The sequence below is a fragment of the Lissotriton vulgaris genome, chromosome 8 (genome assembly GCF_964263255.1).
Source record: "Lissotriton vulgaris chromosome 8, aLisVul1.2, whole genome shotgun sequence".
In the NCBI taxonomy this organism is placed as follows: Eukaryota; Metazoa; Chordata; class Amphibia; order Caudata; family Salamandridae; genus Lissotriton; species Lissotriton vulgaris.
The window spans coordinates 216,983,511-217,006,702 of record NC_141696.1 but is presented as its reverse complement, the minus strand read 5'-3'; the positions used below and the strand labels follow the sequence as shown (position 1 = coordinate 217,006,702).

The following is a 23,192-nucleotide window of genomic DNA, read 5'->3' as shown; positions in this document are numbered from 1 at the left end:
CTGTTGAAAATTAAATTCATAAGCCACACCCTATTTCTTCTCAATAAGTCTACTTTGCGTGCAGTAGGTACAGTCAGCGGCAGGCAAGTAAAAAACCATTGTAGAACAGCTCTACAGTACACAATACACCTGCCACACTCAGAGGAGCAGAGGACATCTTGAGTTTATATGTCTTGTCCATATTGATGTGATTGAGGCACATTTCCAGCTTTAATATTATCATGAAAATCTACATTACTTTTTATAAGTAGCCTGTTCAACGTGGAATAGCACGCGTCAAAAGATAGAAAAGTCCAGCATTGGGCACATTTCCAGGTTTTCTCCATTCCCTTCAGGGGCGGCCTTAGGCATGTGCAAGCTGTGCACCTGCACAGGGCCACCAAACCACAGGGGCCACCACATCAATATATATCCTTAACACCATCAGTGCAGCAGCAATTCATCCCGGATGCTGCACTTTCTTGAATCCCATTGTTCATGACGAGCTCAGCTCGTCATGAGCACACGAGCAGTGTACTGCATGACGAGCTGAGCTCGTCATGAGCATCGAAGGGGTTACTATAATAATCCTCTGAGGATGGATACATATTTGTGTGGCGGCCCCTGGCAGGGATTTGGTGGCCTCTGGCTCTATTCCACTTCCAAACACCCTGACCCCCCTCTTCACTGGCCTCCGCGCTCCGCCCCGCCCAGACCCCCTCTTCCGGGGCCCCCTACCTACGCTCCCTGCCCAGGGCCACCATGAGCCTAGAGCCGCCCCTGTTCCCATTGTGTCTTGATGGGCAACAGCATTCCTTGTTGGGAGGTGTTTGTTTAGCTTTAAAGGAGCAGAGCTCTGGCGCGCAAGTAACAATTTAAAAAAACATATGTTTTTGCTTTTTTTTTTGCCCCTCTCAGATCCTAATTTGGATATATTACTCCTTACCAAATTACATTCAGCGTTTTGCTAGGCTTTAACTCCCATACTCGAAAGGTGAAATCTCCGAAAAGGAGAAATTAAATCACTCATTAACTGAAAACGTGGTCGAAACAATCTGAAAGTCAATCATGCTCAGCGCTGGTATTGTAATTACAGTATGCAAAGTACTTTCGAGGAAGCGTGTTCTAATGAAGCCGGGGCTGGGCTCGTCGCTCGCCGGGAGAATGCACACTCCGCTGCTGCCGGGTACTATATTAGCGCGAGCGCTTTCAATGCCACAGGCGCAGTGATACCGAGACATGTGACAGCCTAGATGGGCTAACAACCTGTCTTTAATGAGAGCTCCCGCGCAGGGTAAGGAACCCTTAACACAGTGTTATTGAGCAGCTGTATCATTCACATCATGGTGTGTTCCTGCACCCCCTAATAATAGCACGAGCCATTTATATAAAACATGTCAGTCTCAATTGCTAGTTACTCCGCTCAGTATTGTGCTGTTTTCAGCAGTGCTGTCCACATCTCCTTTCCCAGCTGCCTGGAGGTCCTTGAGTGGGATTTCCAGCAGCGGGTAAGGGAAGTGGCGCAACCACAAATAGAAGCTACATTTCCCAATTGCAACTCATGGCTCAGACAGCCTTCTTGGACAGCCAGAAAACACATTCCATTTCGCCTGATGTCCCATCCATATAGAGAAGCAGGATGTGACGAAATTTATATTACGCCCAGGATGATGTCAGGGAACACTGGAATTCTTTGCAATCTGTACAAGTCACTGGCATAACAGACATGAAGCTATTTTCTGACCACCCCCAATTATATACAGATGCCTGTACCAATACTAAGCCCATATCATGTTGGCATGTCTTACCAGCTTTTTTGCCATGACACATAGGGGTCGATTAGGTTGGGGTCGGACCTGAATCCACCAGCCATCCAAGCGGTTTTGAGACCGACCGCCAGACATGTGGCGGTCCTGCACCACGAATCAGGATGCGACCGACACCCTGGAGGTCGCATTTCGCAGTTTTTGTTCATTTCCATGCACAACGTGGCAGGCACCACACGGTGCCCGCCACCTTGTGCATGGAAATGGAGGGGGGACAATGGGTACCCCCAAATGCACCCCCCACTGCCCCGGTGGCTCGCAACGGGCCCCCAAAGCAACTCCCGCCAGCCTTTCCATGGCGGCATCGACGCATTGGAAAGGCCTTACACCGCACACATCCTAATATGGATGCTGGTGCCTGCTAGGCACCGCCACCATATTGTGACCCAAGTCTGCCTGCCGTCAACCGGAACGATTGCCGACCGGCGGAAACGCACCGGACGCACTTTGCATCTGCGGCAATACCCCACCATTATAATATGACGGGGGTATTACTCGTTACGCCATCATAATGAGCCCCATAGTGTTTGAGTGTCTGGTTGGCAATGATACAGCATGGTAGTACATGAGACCGTCCACAATTTACCATTTTGTAAGGTATTTGCTGGATTCTCCGTTCAGGCAACACATTTCAGTCCACAATGATATACAAAACCTTTGTGCCTAAGCATCAGTGAAGCCAACCTACTTCATATATGAATCAGCCACTTGGACTTTGTGTAAATAAAGCTGACAACTAACAAGAGACACACAAAAAGACAGTATGCATCCGCAAGGAAAAGATCAATGTAATTCTAAATGAACAGGAAGGTGATAAAAGGTGCAGAATTGATTAAGTAGGGAATATAAAAAAAATGTCTGAGCAGAGTGGGCAGAAAGAAATAGTGTTGGTGGGGTTGTGATTATGAATTGTCACGTTGACGAAACCTGCAAACCAAGAGTTCACATTCTGTTGACATGTGTAAAAGGAATATTGTTGTTAGAGACTGCACGGCCATAGCCTGGAAAATGGACTCAGGGTCAGAGGCTAGTTGACATCTATTTCGCAGATTGACCTACTTTAATTCTCAAAATGGAAAGTAAACTAATAGAGTTAGTGGCAATTGAAAAGGTATGATTAATGTAATTTCCTCTATTTTTAGCTCTAATTACACCAGCAATTTGAGCCAAATTCCTCATTAATCATCCATGCTTGCAATCACTTAAGCAATAATGCAATTCACCCAGTAGTTTCTAGATGTCCTGCTAAGTTTGATACATGCTTGGCTCTCTTGCTCACCGCAGAAAGATTATGTTATGTTATGTTATGTTAAAATGGGACTTTTATAGCGCAACGGCTACTCCAAGGGAGTGTCCCGGCGCTTTGAGCTCCAAACCATAGAGGAGAGCATGAAACATAACAGTAACAGAAAGGGGCCCAAGGAAGGAAAAGATTATCCAGCAAACAACCAGGTCTTCAGGTCTTTCCTGAAAACAAGCAGATTTGAGGTGTTTCGCAGGTACAACGGTAGCGAGTTCCATAGCTGAGGAGCGAGGAAGCTAAAAGACCGGCCGCCTAGCCGAGCCTTTTTAATACGTGGTACCCGCGCCAAAGCCAAGGCTTCTGACCTGAGGGATCGTGCAGGTCGATAGAAGTCCAGCCTCCTCTGAAGATACTTGGCGCCATTGCCATGTAAGGCCTTATGGGCAAGAGTCATGGCCTTGAACAGTATCCTCTTCCGCACCGGAAGCCAGTGGAGGGATGCAAGAAGGTTAGAGGCGCTAGTGCGACGATGAAGGCCAAAGATGGCACGCGCAGCGGCGTTCTGGGTAATCTGCAGACGCTGGAGGAGATATTCAGGCAAGCCAAGATATAAGACATTGGCGTAGTCCAATCTGGACCCTATAAGGGCCTGAACAGTAATCCTCCGATGTTGCTCCGATAGAAGGGGAAAAAACTTGCGCAACATTCTAAGTATCCCAAAACATGTTCCCGTGAGAGTGGAAACCTGGGATTTGAGCGAGAGCTCGTTGTCGATTTTAATTCCCAGGTTTTTAGCCCACTTAGAGGACTGTGTGGGAGGGAACATGTCAGCAGGCCACCATCCTCGCCAATCTGGTTCTGATGGGCATCCGAAGAATAGTATTTCGGACTTGTCCGAGTTGCACTTAAGGCTGTTTTGTGAAAACCAGCTGAAAACAGCCCCAAGGCACTCGCGGATCCCTTCACCATCGAACTCTTCACCCTTGCGACAGGTGAAGAGGAGCTGAGTGTCGTCAGCATAAGAGACGATCCGGGCCCCATAGGACTCCGCCAATGTCGCCAAAGGGGTCATCAGGATGTTAAAGAGAGTGGGGCTCAAAATAGAGCCCTGAGGCACTCCGACTCCCAGTGGCGGCATCTCGGCGGATCCGGGTGGGACCCAGACCGTCTGGCGGCGGTTGGCCAGAAAGGAAGAAAACCAATTGAGCACCGTCCCCCCTAGCCCGATGTCACGGAGCCTGGTGAGGAGATCCTCATGGGGGACGGTGTCGAACGCCGCCGACAGATCTAGCATAACTAACAACACCCTGCCTCCCATGTCCAGCACCTCTTTTACGATCTCCGAGACTTCCAAAAGCGCCGTCTCGGTGCTTAAGTTGGAGCGGAATCCCGATTGGGATTCATGAAGTAAATCATTAGACTCCAGAAAGTTGGAAAGCACGCTGTGCACGTGTTTCTCCAAGATCTTAGTCAGTGCTGGAAGGAGCGAGATTGGCCTGTAGTTGGAAGGCGCCTCTGGGTCAAGATTGGGCTTCTTAATCAGAGGGATGACCATAGCTTGCTTCCAGGTCTGAGGCAGAAAGCCCTCGCTCAGGGAAAGATTAAGAATGGGATTGGCTATAGGGTTTATGGCATCTGCCATTTTTGCCAGAAATTTTGCCGGGCACGGATCTAGAGGTGAGCCCGACTTGAGGTTCCTCATCAAGGCTAGAGATGTAGCAACCGAGAGAGGAGGAAAGTCAAGCAGAACTGGGCCTGAGGGAGACAGAGACGCTGTCTCAATCGGCATTGCAGACACATCATCTGGGGCTCTCAGCGGAAAGGAAACCTGGATTTGCCTAATTTTGGTGGTAAAGAAATTGGCGATAGTGTTAGCCCAGGTCTCTGCTGGAGCACCCTGAGTAGAGATGGACCGGGGGCTAGTGAATTCGCGCACGATAGAGAAAATCTCCTTACAGGAATTAGCGGCATCATCAATCCTTTTGGCAAGATAACGTTTCTTGCTCTGAAGGACAAGTTCGTGGTATGACTTTAACGTGGTTTTATACTGTTGTTTAGCCTCAGGCTCATACTGGACTCTCCAAGCCCGCTCCACCACTTTACATTGCCTACGGGCATTGGCTAGTTCCTCCGTGAACCAGGGGGCAGAAACCCGACGGGCAGCGGACCTGGGTGACTGTAGGGGAGCGAACTCATTTAGTCTGGCAAGAAGCCAGGATTGCAAGTTCTCCAGATCTTTCTCCAGGTCCCCAGTACAGGCCACAGGGTGATCAATCAGAGCATGTGTGAGCATATCTGTGGTCACCCGATGAAGTGCCCTATAACTGCTGCCCTGCTGTCTCGTGGCGCTAGCAGGAGAAGCCAAGGCAGAAGGTATTTCAAAATGGGCCAGGAAATGGTCAGACCAAACGATTGGCAAAAGTGTTACATTCATGATAGGTATGGTGGAGAAAACCTGATCAAGTGTATGGCCTTTATCGTGGGTCGGACAAAAGAGATAAGGGGAAAGACCAAGGGTGGATGCAATATCCAACAGTTTGATGGCATTTTGGTCATTGTGGTCGTCCATATGGAAGTTAAAATCTCCCGCAAGTATGCATTGCTCCGATCTCAGGACAAAGACCGACATGACCTGTTGAAGATCGTCAAGAAAAGAGCCCACAGGGCCAGGAGCTCTGTAGACAATCAGGCCCTTCAATGCTTGTTGCGGCGATAAGGAGATGGTAAAAGCTAAAGAGTCAGCCCCTTCGATGGTGTGAGTATGCATGACCGTGCACGGAAAAGTGTTCTTCACAACTAAGGCAACTCCTCCTCCTCTGCCCTTGTCTCTATCCTGCCGATAGATGGTATAATCAGTGGGAATGGCAGCCACAATGTCCGGATGGGAGGAATCATTGGTCCATGTCTCCGTGAGCATCAAACAGGTGGGACTAGTTGTTGATAAGAGATCAAAGATCTCTTGAGTGTGGCGATGCAACGACCTCGTATTAAGGAGTAGGCAGTGATGTTTAAAGCCACTCTCCTTAACAGGATCAGGGGAAAGGAAGGAGCGGACAGGGTGCCAAAGACAAACAGGGCACTTATGCTTACCCCTATGTCGGCTTGGAAAGACTGTCAGACACGACTCATTCCAATTGCGTAGCGAAATGAGCTCCTGAGCGGAGTAGGAAAGCATAGTGGCCAGAAGTACCTGCCACGCCAAACGCCTCCGGGACGCTGACGGGCGCAGACGGGCAGGACTCTGGCACGACTCCGGCGCAGATCCGGCGCGGCCGCTGATCGCGTCCGCTGCGCGGAGGAGGGGGTGAGCTTTTTGTAGCGCTGCTAGAGCGCGAGGGTGAGTAGTCCTACCCCCAAGATGGCGGCCAAAATGAGATCCCAGCCCTCGGCGTCAATGCTCAGCCGAGGGCGGTCTCAGAGTCCCAGGCAAGGGAGGGGGGGGAAGCGAAGCGCTTACAAGCGCTGGGAGATCAAATAACAGGCAGCGCTGTGCTCCTACACGCTTTTAACACAAGCGCGAGCACGAGCTGCAAAGGCACACAATAAAATGCAATGTTAAAATTACACGAGCGAAATTATGTGATAACACTGACCAACTGTTTTCTTTTTTGTAAAGGTTTTATTTTGAAAATGCAAATAAACAACGTTTTAAAAAAAATAGTTTGGTACGTGCAAAAGATGATGTCTGAGAGATCCTCAAAAGTTAATTCTGTGTGGAAGAATTTCTAATTTCCAGTGCTATCCCACTAATATTCCCTTATGGATGCTTACTTTTGTACTCCTGTTATATTTGCATGCATCCAAGCAAGTAGAACATGTGTAGATTGCTCTTTTGTAAATTGTGTGAAGCGCCTGCACAAATATCATTTCACGGTTTTCCAGAGGGAAGACACACGCTTGGAAAAGATTGGTGGAGAATCCAAATGGTGCTAGGGTTTGTCCCTACTGAACTAATAGCTAACTGCAAAAGTAAAGTGATGTAGGGAATATCTACTGGGAATATCTACTGCCTCAAAGTTCTACTGTAATCATTAATGGAGAAGATGGGAAAAAAATGGTTTGGGGTAACTGTATCTTACGCAATTAAAGTGAAGACATTATGCAACTTTCAAAGGATACAGCGTCTTTATGGGGCATATTACCAAGGGCATTATCGCCGCAATAGCGGGACTTTTTCCCGCTAATGCAGCGATAATTTTATCGCCCTATTACCAAGCTGTCGCTAACACCAGCGACAGCTTGTAGGCGATAGCGGGCATTTAGGGACCCACTTTGCATGTCAGCGATAATTATCGCTAATAACATGCAAAGTGGGCGTGCCAAGATGTTAGCGACTGAAAACAGTCGCTAACATCTCTAACTCCTATTAACAACTTTTGGAAATATTTGCGCTAAGCGCGAATATCTCCCAAAGCTAACGCCTGCTAAAAGCAGTTCTTAGCCATGTTATCCAATGGAAGGTGGATAATGTGGCTAAGAGCATTGTCACGATAATGCATGAATATCGCTGATTTTTTAGCAATATTCATGCATTTCGCAGGATTTTTACCGCTTTTGAGATAAACCTTGATAATATCAAGGTATCTCAGCGGTAAAAATCCTCGGTGCTCGGCGATATTTTGTCCCGCTAACCAAGCAATAGCGATAATTATCGCTTATATTCCTCTGATTAATCAACTCAATAATTCAAGGCCTAAGGACTCAGCTTCAGTGTACTACTCTATGCCAGCAATGGGCCCTTGCTAATGAGTGAGACATACTGCATCCAAAGCTCCCCACCAAATCTATGGGATTTTGAATTGCAGTAAAGGCTAGTAAGCCCATCCCCCTAGTGTCACCAGTTCTATGTGAATAGACCGTGCAGGCTGGTAGGGGAGACCCTCTGTGCTGCTTGGTTCTTTGTGTGTCGTCCCACTCCATACCAATACAAGCATGCGCTCAGAACGAGGCCATTCACTTCAAAGTCAAGGTAAGGATGTGCTAGCTTACCAAAACAAAACAGATATGTCCCTGCCTTCACTGAAGCAGCTCAGCGGCACGGTCAGTCCCATAGCGTGGTCTTCCCCAGAAGCAGTTATTGTTATTTATTTATGCATTTGTATCACACACGCGGACAGGGCCTGGGGACCCCGCGCCAGAGCGTAGCGGAATACAATGTCAAAACAACATGTCTGCCACCATACAATTCTCAGAGCTGCCCTTGAACCTGCCAGGTGGACTGTCTACATTTTCCATTGACAGCCTCTGACAGGCAAGCGAGGCAATGTTTGCACTAATATGAGCCTTTCTGTAGAAAAATGAAGTGGGGACTGGCCAGTCGTGAAGTAGGGGGAGGGGCTTAACGAATCACGCATCCTTCTTTCCTCAGTTTATAATGCAAAGACACAGAAGCACAAACAGCTTAAAAAATATGAAGAATATTCTGCAGTCTACATGCATGCTTGCCGCTTGCGCCATTGACTGGTTCTGTTTCGGAATGTACTACAGTTTATAATTTCAAGTTCTTCCATTTCGAATTTTGCAGGGAGCATTCGAATGTGTGTTTAGGTATTTTACCCGGGCCCTCTGGTGAAGGATGACACAAATATGTCACAATAGGTGTCAAAACCCAATCAGTCAAATGAACATCCCAGCACACCTATTGTTGGTGATTGTTGGAGATGCAGCACTGGATAGAGAGAACCTTTTATTACCACTCACAAAAGTGCATGTTCTATAGGGAGATGAGATGCATGATGGGAAGAGATGCTCCAAGAAGAAGAGGGGCTTCAGTCAGTAAGCCCTTTGAGTGAAAATGCAAAGAATACATTTCGTATTGGCTTATACCACTTGGAGCAAAGCTGTTACCAAAAGCTGTGCGCATGCGCTCTAGTTTAAGGAAGTAATTGACTGTGATTGTTATTGCTATTCGAACAATATCAAGTCAATATCACTGAACATACGAAATGGTGCAAATCATTGCGTAACTTTCATAGATATGAACAAAATAACAGCACAGTGTACAAGACTGAGAGATTTTACAAACACAAGGATCTAAGTAGATTTCTTCTTAAGTAACATAGAGCGGGAAAAATAACCCCCAATATTGTTAATATGCAAAATTACAGCTCATTCTCGTTCCATCCGTTTCATACACTGCAGCATAGAGTACAATTGACGTTTTGGAAACTCATATATAACATACATGTGTTCTACATGTTAGTGTGGCTACACAGTAACATGCTTGAAGCTCCCAGTTCTGCTGCTGGTTGATGGGGTGTTTGTTAGCTGGGCCATTTAGTGACGTCATGGACAATACATGTTTGGATGTGGGATGAAACAAGGGAATAGCAGAATGTTGATTTGTAAGCATACGAAAATGGCATCCCTGTGTCATACTATGTGTCTCACTTAGTAATCATTAAATGTTCTGTGGGGGAGATTGGGCATGGCACTGCAATGGCGAGCCCCAAGGCCAAACACCAAGCTTTAAGAGTTACGATACATTAAGCCAATCCTTGCTGGGGGTGTATCTCATCAAATTGGATTCCAGTCCCTACTAAGCTGTATTGATCCCTGCCCCAAACCATGTTCCATATTATCTCCCGAGTGACATGAAACTCTGCAAAAGTATTCCCCAACAAGCCAACCCATCACTGATTGGCAAATTCATGAGGCAAAAACACTTTTCACATGTCCCACTAAGACGTCCAAATACTGTAGCAAGGCAGCCTGTGTGACCTACCAGATTAGACATAGATTAGGAAAACCCTTTCTCACACATATAGACCCAACTGCCTTCTAATACACAAATACAAAAGGCCCCCAGAGTTCACTTTTCAACACCTACTCTGACATTTCCCTCTTCTAAAAAAACATGCATCTGTTGGTTGACCTAAGCCAGAACTAAGGCCACATCAACCACTTCTGTGGGTACAAATTTCAACCTAGAGTCTTAGTACAAATGTTGCATGGTTCCAGTTTTCTTCTCCAATAATTGAAATTGTATTTATATAGCGCTTGCTACCCTAACGCGCTTTTCGATGAATACCACGCTACTCCGCAACCCAAAAGGATTGATTAGTGGATGATTAGTATACTCAGGATCTGGACACAGAAAACCAGATATTCTCATGGGACTGAAGAAGGTATGTTTTAACGAGAGATTCTTTTGGGGCCGCAGTTCAAGTCCAGTCCAAAGTCCCCTGCAGCTCTTCGAAACCTTGCAGCAAGCCCTCGCTTTAGTCCACTGTGAGCTCGCCTTGCCTTAGCCCACTCTAAGAACTTCTCACCAGGGATATATCCACTCCTAAGCTTCTTCCTCACATACTACCGATGGCTAGTCTGCATTTTGGTTTGGATAAAATAAAACGCACAGGGTAATGGACTGCAAAAATACAGCGGCTCATGTAACATTTATGACACCTATCAGGTGCACTTTTCAATACTATTGTAAGTGTTCAATATGGGGAATAACATGCTCAGATGGTATTTATACTAAATTTGCAAGTGTTATTAGACATAATTTACTGTTTTACAGTGGTAAGCACCACTGAGGAGGACTTGGGCCTCATGTACCAAGGGTTTTAGCGTTCACAAACCCTCTCATTCAGTAAATCAGACTTTTTCAAATGGACTCAACCTATTTATAACAATTCGGAAATGGTTTTCTGAATCATTAGTTGGGTTTAGGAAACTATACCTGCTTAGGCCGTCCCTTCCAAACACAGATTCCTTATGGTTTGTATTAATGTTTTGTGACTGAAATCTGGCCACAGAACATTAACATTTCACCAGTACCTCAATGGAGGCGGTTACTCATTCGCAAATGGAAAGAAGTCCCCAATGACCCTTTCGCCTTTGTGAATGTTGAAAACACATTTTTAAGACTAGGCAGTGGTTCCATGGTCCATTGCCTCCACTGCCTAGTCTTAAAAAAAGTTTGCAAAACTTTTCATTTTCTTTTGAATGCATCCCATTTTTTTTGTTTAAAGAAAATGGGTTGCGTTTTGTTTTTTAATGATTGCTCAATTTAAAAGCAATCACAGGCATGGTGGTCTGCTGACTCCAGCAGGCCACAATTCATGTGAATGGCAGTGAATCATAGTTGGTTTAAGTTTGCTAACTTTCTACTTAATATTTACGAGGTAGGTTGAACTGTGAACCGACTTATTGGTAAACAGATTAGTTCGCCAAATACCAAAGCACTCTGTAAAAGTTTTTGCGCAAATTGGGACCACTTTTACCAAATGCATTGTTTGTCCTTGAGGCCCCATGTTCCCGGTGCCTTATGCAAATAGAGGAATGAGTCAAGTTTGCACTCAACTGCGTGAGTGCTAAAACAGACACAAATCTGAATTGCTCCTTGTTTACTACCAGCGTTCAGGTCTAAATGATCCCACTATATTCATTTAGGATATTCTACATATTAAATGGCCGTGGTTGAATTTTGTTGTTTACTTTTAGTGCTCAGGCGTAGTTCAAATGCCCTTTTCCTTTTTTCTATTGTGCTATTGCTACAATTGCTACATATTAAAATGAATGTCACAGCAGCTGGCGTCATCTCTTTGATGCCCAGGCCACACTGATCCTTTGAGTTGCTGTGATGACAGTCTCCAAGCAGTGTGACATTTATTCTATTTTCCATTACAGTGAGGGCGTAATCTCCACAGGTTGGAAATATCTATCTGCTTGACAACAACTGGATCTACCATATCTCAAGCTGATTAAACATCTGTACATCAGAGCCAATGGATGAGCACAGAACAATAACAGAGGACCGGGCACACAATCCCACAACCTGGCGACTTTTGAACCAAAGCACTTCTGTTTTGTAGGCATCAAAGGTGCATCCTGTTGTGAGACACAGAAACACAACATGACTTGGCCGCCTCACATTCAAGAATTCTAAGTGTTAGAATATATGTGAGTATTCACATACATGCACAACATAGCATGTGTATTTGTAAAGCGCATTGTCACCCAAGGGTATCTTGGCGCTGAATAATAGATGTTTATTGTTACTGACCTCAATTGTACTCATTTTATCGATTTCAGAAGGATAAAAGGCAGAGTGGACCCACCGGGATTTGAACCTGTGACCAAGAGATGGAACACATATCCCTACAAGAGACAGATTAGTCCACTGAGCCACCAGCCCCAGCTTGGCTTGGTACTTCAATAAATGTTAATGTCTGAATAAGATACAAAGACTCTTGACTACCGTATATATCTACTGGAAATGGGTCAGAATTAGCCTCAAGATGCTCTACTTGGCTTACAAATGCCTCGTCTGGAACCTCCATTCTTACCTCTGCTAGAAACCATCCCTTTGCTCCCCGGGAGGTGATTTTAGCTCATATATTCACCAAGGTTATGGATGAGTGAGTATAAGAACTGAGCAGCAGTGCTGCCTCTGAGACACAGGTCGCCTGGGCTACATCAGCACTTTGGAGTTACAAATCCCAGCACACAATGTCCATTGCAGAGTGCAGTGCACACATTGGGAACCCCTGCATTGCTCCATTGTAGTGACGTGTGACGTCACTCACAAAAGCATGCAGCAGTCAGTGACTCCTGTATGCACACTGTAAACTGTCGATTTCTGCCTGTTTACACTTTGCTTGTGCAGGCTGGAGTTATCAGAAAGGGCATATACTGGTCCAGTTGACAGCTGCACGCTCCCCCCAATGTCGCATTCGCAATGTTCCACTGTGACTTGCTGCACCCTTAAGGGACAAGGGTCACAAAGGACAGGCCCACGAATATCAGTGCCCCCTCACTCAATTCAATCCGAAAAGAAATGATCCCTGCCTCACCATTCCACCCTAAATGTCTTCTTCAACACGGGTACACACATACAGACAATAAAGTTTGCATATGGCACACATCTTTGCAGCACTCTTGAATTCAAAATACTCAGGAATGTACACTTTAAGTGTCAATAAACACCTCTGGAGCTGGTCCATCTATATGCATCTTAAGCTCGGGGCAGGAGGAACACGGGACACAAGAAAAGCTGTCGATAAGCCATCAGGCACCACAGTCAATGGTGTCTGAAGGAGTCCCAGAGACATCCGTCAGGAGACACTCTGGGGCCGATGCACAAAGGCACGTCAGAGGATGTAAAACAGTACTCCTGTGGTACTATTTCATGTACTCTTACTTTCCTTGGTGATTTGGCTTTAAAACTTCTAAACTGGGAATAATGAGGTCATATTCATATGCAATTTCTATAATTTGAAAGTGCTTTGCTCTTTTTTTTAAATAGAGTTGGACCTTTCAGGGACAGTTCTTAAAGGCCTGAAAGAGTGTGTAAACCGGATTCCTGCAGTACAACACACACTCTCCTAAATGCTTCGGTTCATGTGATGGATATGCTGAAAGCAATATACAAGCTAAACCTCATCCATCACTCAACTTGTATTCCTACATTCACCAGACATCCTACCTTACCTGGCCAGACTTGTGCCCACAACATGTCCTAGCCGCGTCTGAAACTCTGAATTGTTCAGGCAAACAGAAGCCATTCAGTAATTTTGGTCTCAGCCTGGGTAAGGTTGATAAATGGTAAGAACTGTATTGAATGGGTGGTGGCGGCGGCCTGGCAGAAGTCACATTATATACCACCTTGTGCTGTGGAAAGGGCAATTGCAGCTCACTTCCAAAGCAAGTTTACTGGCTGGATTTGTAAAATCAGATCCGGTTTTCCCATACCCAGGCACGATACAACAAGCTGCTATAATTGGGCAGAGCCGTATCCCATCCATAAATATTGTTCCACTCAACTGGCAATCGGCCCCATAGTGGGCAATGTAATCCTAATTTTGGTTAAGACAATGCTGCGCTTTTTCCACCATTTTCTTTGTGTTAGCTAGCAGGTTAGGTTGCATTAACCAATGTGGTGCAGGTTGATTTCTACACCGCATCCATGCATGCGGCTCGTTGATTGGTGGTATCTCGTGCAGTGGTATGCTTCCAGCGATACTTTGAAGCCGGGGTTCCTACAGTCTCAAGGGAAACCCACGCTCATAGGATCTTGGAAGGACTCCCCTCCCCCACACTAAGTCTGCAGGCATTGGCCGCTGAGCCCTTCTGATATGCAATGCTAATGCGTTTCAAGCTCCCACACTATTTCTCGCGATTACCGACATTTTGCGTCTGTTGCAGAATACACAACCAGCTCAGGTGTGCCTCTTTTTTTTTTTTTTTAAAGGTGCAATTTGTGTATTTATTACCCTTCCGGCAGGTTTGAAGCTCAGACGACGTAAGACACGGATTTTTCTCATCTTGCCTTGAAATAATTAAGGCGAGAAACATAATGAAAGAAGGATGAACAGTTGTCACCGTTCCAATGTAAACACGTTTTTAATTGCAATAAATATATATATTTTTTTAAACTTCAGTCGCGCAGAATGCAATACACGGGGAGTGAATGGCATTGTTCTCCTTAACACATGCCGCAACGACTGAGGGGAATAGTGTGGGTCAAGCTAATCTTCGGAAATATGCCCATCAGCCGTCTCCCCCACGGCCTACCACCACCGTGTCCTTCAATGACCTTTCAGGCACTCCAAGGCTCGCTAACACGGTGCTCGCATCAGATAAATTAATCATCTGCCTTCCCGTTCAGTGGACAAAGCCTTGTGTGCACCAGAGCGTTTTAACACATTCCCTCAGTTTCATTTCAATATGTGTATACAGATCTGTGCATGCCTTTTTAACTGCATCTATTAAAGCAGAGGTTGGATATCTGTACAGTTCACGCATAATGGCATCGAATGTGACGCCATCAGAGGACTCAAGGGGTGAAGGTCGACAGTAACAATCGGTGTGCAAAAAGCAAAATGTATCCTTGTTCATGTGAACCTTTAGGGCAATGGGGAGGTTGTCGAATGTTTCTAATGCAAACTTACTTGTGTGGCCATATTTGTTAGTGCATGGGGAAGAAGTCACATTGTATCACACTCATGTTTGCATGCTGATCGGGAAAACCAGACTAGACAGATAAAATGTATACATTGTAAGTTCCCTGGACACAGAGAGGACTTGAGTGTGACACACACACACTCGGGCACAATCAGAAAACACACGATGCAGCCCCAACAGCAGATCACCGACATGACAACCTTTCTGCTTTCAACCTGTCCGAAGTCAGTGACCACTGCCTTCATTTCCACACCAGCCCTTCTGCTGTGCCCCCGCTACTGACGTCACTTTACCGAACGAGAGGAATTTCAGGCTGAAGCAGAGTCCAGGTTCACAGACCGCTTGCCCACAAACCACATACATGCTTTTTTTTGCTTAGGCAACAAACGAGCAAGAATCTGAACTGCGCATGTGGCTGAAATTGATGTGCTTGCAAAAATACAGGAGCAAGGCAGAAGGGAAGGGATTTTTGCCACACACTAAGCTTTTTATAGGACATAAAAGCAAGGCCTGGCGATGCCTTCAGTAGTAAATGTACATGCGCATAAAAATCCAAGACGCCACACATGGAAGTGTAATAGACTGATTATAAATTTCAATTTAAATGCTTCTTTGTTTATTTTTTAGCTTTTTGAAACATGTAGCTTTCAAGTCACAGTTAGAATCATTCCTTCTACTGGTGGTTGAAATGTTGACATTACAACACCCCTCACCCATCCCCCCGCCCCACTGTGGTGATGTCATAAAGCCACTTCATGCAGCTCCCCCTGCAGTCCGACCTCCTGGTGCATCAGCCATGTGGTGAAAAAGGTCACATGACCTTTGCTTATACAGTAAAACAAAACCAATGTTTTATTGTCCCGTACGTCAGATATTCTATCCTTTGATATTTAAGTGGCACCCAGGACAAAAAGCAATAAAAACTGCTGCTGTGACTGCCAGTTATTTACTTTCATACACAATAGTGGAAAGGATTACTGTTTTGAAAACCTGGTAGAAAGCAATCCAATCAAATTCAACCACTCCATTTCAACCTAGCCCAACCCAATCCAATTGAATACAATCTAAATGAACTAAATCCAACACACCCTTCCCTAACCAAAGCAAGACTCATTCAGTTCAACAGAATTCTGCAGAAACAACTTAAACCATAACCAACTCAAACCTTACCAAAATATCCAACCAAACTTTATTTAAGTCTAATTTCACTCAGGCCAACCAAATCCTATCCAGCTCAACCTAACCCTATCCAATCCAATCACATTCAGTCCAGAAAAATCCATTCCAACCTAATCCTATCCAATCCTGTCAAAATCAACCAATCCCAATCCAGTCAAATGGATCCAAATTCAGCCCAAACTCATTCAATGCACTCTAACCAAATGCATCTCAGCTCAATGCAACCAATGCAACTCAAGCTCGTCCACTTCAATCTAGTCCAGCAAACTAACCTGTGCCCAATACAAGCAAATCCAACAAAACTCAATCCAATCTTACTAAATCAAAGACAACTCCACCCAGCCCAAGCATACTCAACACAGTCCACTCAAATTCATTCGAAACAAATCTTATCCAACTCAAACCAACCTAGCTGATACAACCCAATTTAACCTTATCCAATCAAATCTAACCAAATACGTTCCAACCCGATGCAACCAATCTAACTCAGCCTCATCCAATTAATTAAAATGCAACAAGCCAACTTCAGCCCAATACAACTCAATTGAAATCACCTCAGCCAAAGCCTGGTCAACCCAGCCCAGGCATATCCAACTCAATCAACTGAAATCCAATCCAAACAGATCTTATCCATCTCAAACCAACCTAATTTGTCCAACCCGGTTTAATCTTATTCAATCAAATCTAACCAAATACACTCCAACCCAATGCAACCAACCTAACGGAGCCTCATCCAACAAAATTAAAATGCAACAAGCTAACCGTAACCCAACACATCTCAGTCCAATTCACCTCAACCAAAGCCAAGTCAACCCAGCCGAGGAATATCCAACACAATCCACTCAAATCCAGTTCAAATAAATCCTACCCAACCTCATTGATCGACCTTGACTTAACCCTATCCAATTCATACTAACTATATACATCCTATCCAAGTTCAACCAATCCAAATCAGCCTCATCCAATTCAGTCCAGTCCAACACATCTTCTTGAGCCCAACCAAAATCAATCCAACCCAGTTCAACTAAAATGCAGGAATAAAACGAATTTGTATGTAACATTCGCTAAACTAACATTTGTTTAATAGATGACACTATTAGGTGTCAATTTGTTTTCTTTCATTTCTCTTGGAACAGCACGTGATTGCCTGTTTCTGCTATCACAATAAACTCTCTGAACAGATTTTGAGAGGTACTTAGAATGAAAAGCACTATTTGCAGACAGCGTGGCTGTTGCATGGCTTTAAACAAATGTTCTGACTGGGAGCACATTGCTTCAAGCACACAGCTCAGCGCTGTGAGTAAACCCTTAGGAGCCACAGCAGGTCTGTCACAACCAATGTAAACAAAGAGCTCCCTGAGTCTGCAGGGCGGTGAAACTGAATCTGGACGGGGATTAGTGTGAGCTGAACCGCACATGTTCATTCCCCTTTAGAAGTCTGTTTATTTGAAAGAGTGGAACAGGCTCGAGACAATGCAGGACACAAGGGTGCTGCTATTCAAAGGCAGACACTCACAAAAACACACGGTGCATTTTCCAAATGATGGCTGCTAGTGCCAACTCTGGCACACATCTGCAATGTGGCCACCAGACAAGTACAATACATACACACTAAAAAAATAATGTGAGTTTGCTGTCAAAAGGCAAAGGGGGATGGGTGGCTGTAATGTAGAAACCTGCAACACTATGCATTTTCTCCTAAGTGGGGGAGCAGGGCTGGCAGGCACAGGTGAAGGCGCTCCCGGGAATGAGTTTACAAGATCGGCTCTCAGTCCGGAAGCCCCATTCCCAAAGCGTTCAGTTGTTTCACGATTTTCAGTGACATATATGCACATTTCTGAACACGTCACGACACAACGTAAAAGAATGGACTTAACTGACATTACATAAATATAGCAGAGGCGCGTGACACAACATAACACATCAAAATGGCATCACAACATTTGACACAACACAAAAACGCAACCCCAACCACAAGAGGGTGGTCGCGAAGTGCTCACATAACGTAGCATGCCACCGGAACGTGAGCCGAGATTTTCAGTAACTGCCTAGGAAGTATGCAAAGCCAGCCCCGAGCAGCATGACAAAAATATTTGAATCTCGCCTCACAGGACAGATGCGAGATACCAGCGATGCCAGATAAGGGGGCTGTCTCTTTGAAAGGAGTCCGGACATTGGGACGCTCTCACACTGCACGTGCGGGTGCCCTGCAACGTTACAAGGCAGTAAGTAACGTATCCCCCTCACACGCACGCCCCCCTGTTGTGTTTATACAGACACGCAAAGGTGTCGGGCAGACGCTGCCAACATTCGGCTGCCAGATGTACACAAACTGGAGACGCTGCCGTCCTCCTTCAGATGGCAGGAGCGGCAGAGGCAACCACCCCGCACCACCCCGCGAACACTCACACAATTAAACCGGTCTCTGTGGAAACCGTTAATAACCGTCCCCAGCAGTAACCGTAGCCAGGTAATCTTTTTAGAATAGGTCCGAGTGGCAATCCGCGTGTACCACGCCGCGCTGCCTGGCAGAAAAAAGTGCGGACACGAACCAAGGGCAAAAGAAAGTTAGAACCTCAGTGCCACATGGGGTTGAGCTCACATAACCTGACACTATTGATTCATCCTGGGCGCAGGTTGTTCTCGTCAGTGAAATGTAAACGAGACTCTGACAGAACACACACCACGCCGCGTGACACGCTAATAACAATCAAAACCTGGTTTATACATTACTTCATCTCGCGGTTGAGCAGTTTCGAACCGTGGTAAATAAGTGGCAGGTGTTCATCTGATGTTATTGCACTGCAACATCTGTATAGTGCTTCCTACCCCTATAAGGGGCGCTGAAGCGCGTATCCACACGGACAGCATGGTACATACACTGTGTGGGTGTGTGGCTGGACGGGTGTTGGGTTTGCTTTGAGTCTACGTGGGTAGTTGTCCCTGGTTGCTGAACTCGAGGATGCAGGGCTGAACTGGCATCGCCGACTTGAAGTCGCGACATGCAGATCACGACAGGTGTCAACAGTTAGCGCTTCAACTCACTGAACAATTTTAGGCTCTTCAGAGGCACATGCCAAGCACAATCTCAGAATATTATTTTCGGGCAGGTCAATAAATGTATAAAAATATGGAGTTTTGGGCGGTAAAGATAATAGCATATGTGTGATAATCTCGTGTTTAATGATAGCATTGCACAGAGGGGTGACGCACACCCAGATAAGGGGCTGTGTTACATAAGGTCAGCGAGGTGTTAGTGCCAGAAGATTAATAATTCTGCTGAACTTCAAAAGCTATGCACTGTGCGATATTCCCATATTATTCCCATTTCCCCACATAAAATCCTTAATATCTGGATCTAGAATAACACAGTGGCACATCTTGTTTGCAGAAGTAGCGCAGGAATCCCGGAAAGCTTACCTCTGGCCGGAGCAAGTGAGAGAAAACACGCCGAGTCAGCTCCCCGGACATGGCTGCTGAACACACCCCCAGTCCACGGAGTCCGCTACTGCTCCCAAAAGCAGGCAGCCCGGGCTCCCGGCTCCATTCCCGGCTCCGCGCAGAGGCACCGGCTACCACAGCAACGAGAGGCGGCGAGAGCTGCCAAGCCCCGCCGGCAGCCTCAAAAGCCAGCAGCAGCCCCCCACCACACTTTCACCGGCAGCAACTGTCCGGGCAACATGGTGCCCAGGCGGCGCGGGGGCACGGGGCGGCACAAGTTTGAATCTCCCAGCTCGGTGGCTTCGGCGAGGACCTGTCTAGAGGGGAGAGGAGGAAAAAAAGCGAGAGCGAGAGAAAGCGCACCAGTGGGGGGAAGGGGAGCGAGGGGGGAGGAGAGCACGGAGCCGTGATGTGACATACATATGAAATGAGCAGCAGAACAATGCTGACAGGACAGCCAGGCAACTGCACTCTGGGGCAGCAGCAGTTTTCCAGACCGGGCTTTGGCGAGAGGGGGAGAGAGAGGGCGAGCAGGCGTGAGAGGGGAATGGCAGTCTAATTCAAATAAGCAGTCTGGGCGAGGAAGGGGCTGCCAAGCGCCGGGCGCATTCCAGTGCCAGATCCGCTGGGCGCCTCGATGCCTCCTCTCACACTCACTCACATAGCGTGCCTCCGCGCGCGCACGGTTAGTGCTCAGAAAGCAAGCCGTGTCCCAGGGGGCGTTGGGAGGCCGGGCGAGGATTCCTGTGGACCCAATTAACGCTGTAGTTTTGCTGGCTTCTCGGTGTGTGATCAATACGGAGCAGGTAGCGCTTAGCAGCCATGGGAAAATAAAACGCTCGTCAGGTTTGCAGAAGGCAGGCACCCACCACCCTCTCGGAAGGATTAGGCGAAACATAACCAAACCACGTGAATACTGTAACAGCCTGGCACTAAAACACTGTAGCAGGTACCACTGCGAGGAAAGGGTATGTTGCGAGGGTGTGTTGTGTTACTTGTCAATTCCAATGACAGAAACCACAAGCAACTAACTGGGCACCACCAACCCGGCATCCAATAATTATGCCTTTTGAGGATATGCGTGTTATTTTTGTCTTTCATTACCAAATCAATTTGCCAACAGTTTTATTCGACTGAAACGAGGTTTCAAAACTTGGGGTGCTTTTCACTTTATTAGAAAAAAGGGGGGGGGTCAAGGATTTTTTTTCTTCTCACCATTAATGCGCTGGATCTCGCTCGCACTGATCACTAGTCGCCGTTTGTTGTTTCATGGCAATTTCAAATAATATCCTTTTGAGGAAAAGCAGTTACGGGTATTAACCGTTTCATCGCCGCAACCAGCTGGAACCAGAGTACTGCTTTATACCTGTCTGGGCATAACATATGAGGCAATTCTCGCTGTCTGAAAGTGAAGAAACTGGATGAATAACCCATTTTAATGCAATGCTGGTAAGAGATCTAACGTGTCAATAAGCGCCTTCCTGGATGCAAAAGAAACCGGAGGCAGGAATTCAAAGGACCAGGGACTAAATACGGCTGAATTCCAAACTCGAGCAGACATGTTGCTTGAATGTGAAGTTACCTTGGAAAAATTAAAAGACAAAGGCGTTTTTCAAAATAGGAACAGTTGGTTTAATTAAATGCACCGGCCAGGAGAGCAGGCAACAGAGTCCCGGTTTGAAAACTGCCTCAAGGCGCATTGATTTTGACCATCATTGTATACATTACATGAAGCATCATAAAGCAATTTGTACATTCCTTTGGAGACAGAAATCTGAGCCTAGTCACAGGGCCATAAATCTGGTTATTTGATAATGAGCACAGGTGGGTCTCGACCTTTCATGGACACAATATGGGGACAGTACATGTCCACATGTTCAGCCTGGGGAGCATGTGATCACTGCGTGTAGTGTGCATCCTGTGTTCTGATTGGCTAAGAATTCCTAACTTAGTATTGTAGTGTAGTTCATATATTCCCAATAGGCTCTGCGCATTGGAATAATATATCCTATAGATGTGACGTAGGACTTATGTCAACTAGGTCTCTATCGAAATATATTAGACTTAATTGTGAGTGCCAGCTAGCTCAGAGGTCACTAGAAACGTTCTCGAGTTCACAAGAAGGGATTTAGTTTCTGACAACCGCATAAACATGACAACTTTGTTTCCCCAAGATAAAACTGATCTTCAGAGTCGTGGAAACAATAGATAGATATTTTACTCAGTCATTCGTGCATGCTTCGTTTCACCAGAGGTGCAGAGAAATAGAAAAGCGTTTTCAATAAAAGGATTTATTGAACAGTCTTCTTTCTCAAGCATAAGAAATGAACTGCTACAATCGTAAAACTGGTTGCAAAATATGATGCATACAGTAAAAAGAGTAGAATAAAATAAAACTTTAAGAGCATTGTATGGTTCCTAGACCATAAATAAATACATACATAAATAACAGAGGCTAGAAAGTACTCAACTGGTCCTTCTAAAATATGCCTACCCAGATGTACCTAACCTAAGCTTAGTACGAGGGAAGAAGTAAGTGAGGTGTAGTATAAATGTAGTATATTTTGCCAAGAATCTATCCAAGATTTCTCTTAGGGTCTAATCAGCTCTGTGCCTTGGTTTAGAATGAAGAAGGTCAATCTCAGGACTCGATTTCCCAACAACCCACAAGGGTAGCTTGGAAACGCTGGAGCTGGATTTCTCGGCAGGAGAAAAGACAGCGTCTCTCTCAGTGCGTCTGCTAGAGGGTCGGTTTCCTTCGGCACTTGCTATAGCAGGATGCATCCGGCAAGTAGATAGTCAAACTGCTCCAAACCACTGTGTGTTTGCTATGGCAAGTGTGGGCATATTTATACCTTGAAGGTGCCGAGTTTGACGTAAAGGTGGAAATAATAACGTCATCATAGAGTCTCAGTTCTTTGAAAACTGCATGAGTTCTTGGAGAAGTCAGTATTCGAGCAAGGGGAAGTCCCTAGCTGCTGAAGCCGAGTTTTCCAAGAAATTGTTGTGGATTTTCGGAACTAGCGAAAGTAGCCCTGCCGTATTTGGACTGCATTAGCTATGTATAAATATGGTTATGATTTCTATGCCTATATAAGGATATGGTGATTTATACCTATATAAGGGCATGAATCGGGAAAATTACAATGGGGTCCTAAAATGTTATACAACACCCACTCCACGCTATCATGTTCAACTTAAGTTCAAGCACTAAAATATATAATCTAGAGCATGTGTTTACAATCTCACCCCAAAATACATATAAAATGCAATTGTAATGGTTGCACAGGAAAAATGAGCATTTGTACTGAACGCATTTAAACAGAATGATTTAATCGTAAGCACATAATATCATATCGGGAATGCTAACTAAATGAATCACTAAGTTACGTTTATTAAAGGGCTCTCAGTTACAGAAGAAAAAGTCGAGACCATCCCATAGCAGAATATACAAGCTGTTTTGGTTTGTGGATTTAGGTCCATATTGTTTCTAGGAAGTATTCAAAGAATTCTTTTTCTCTAAGAATAGTTCTACTTTAAGCAGATTGCTTTGTGCCAAGGTTCATTGTGTTTGGGAAAAAGTCAAATAAAAAAAGAGTTCCAAAGTTAGAAGCTTT

General features: G+C 45.5%; 1 protein-coding gene across 1 annotated transcript in view; it reads right to left on the bottom strand.

The window, feature by feature from the left end:
• The window catches only part of FAT3 (FAT atypical cadherin 3), a 764,758-nt gene extending 745,072 nt beyond the window's left edge, over positions 1–19,686 (bottom strand). The window contains exon 1 of the mRNA XM_086933989.1: positions 19,555–19,686. The gene's annotated coding sequence lies outside the window, so the exon portion shown is untranslated. The remainder of the gene's footprint in view (positions 1–19,554) is intronic.
• Between the last annotated feature and the right edge of the window lie 3,506 nt (positions 19,687–23,192).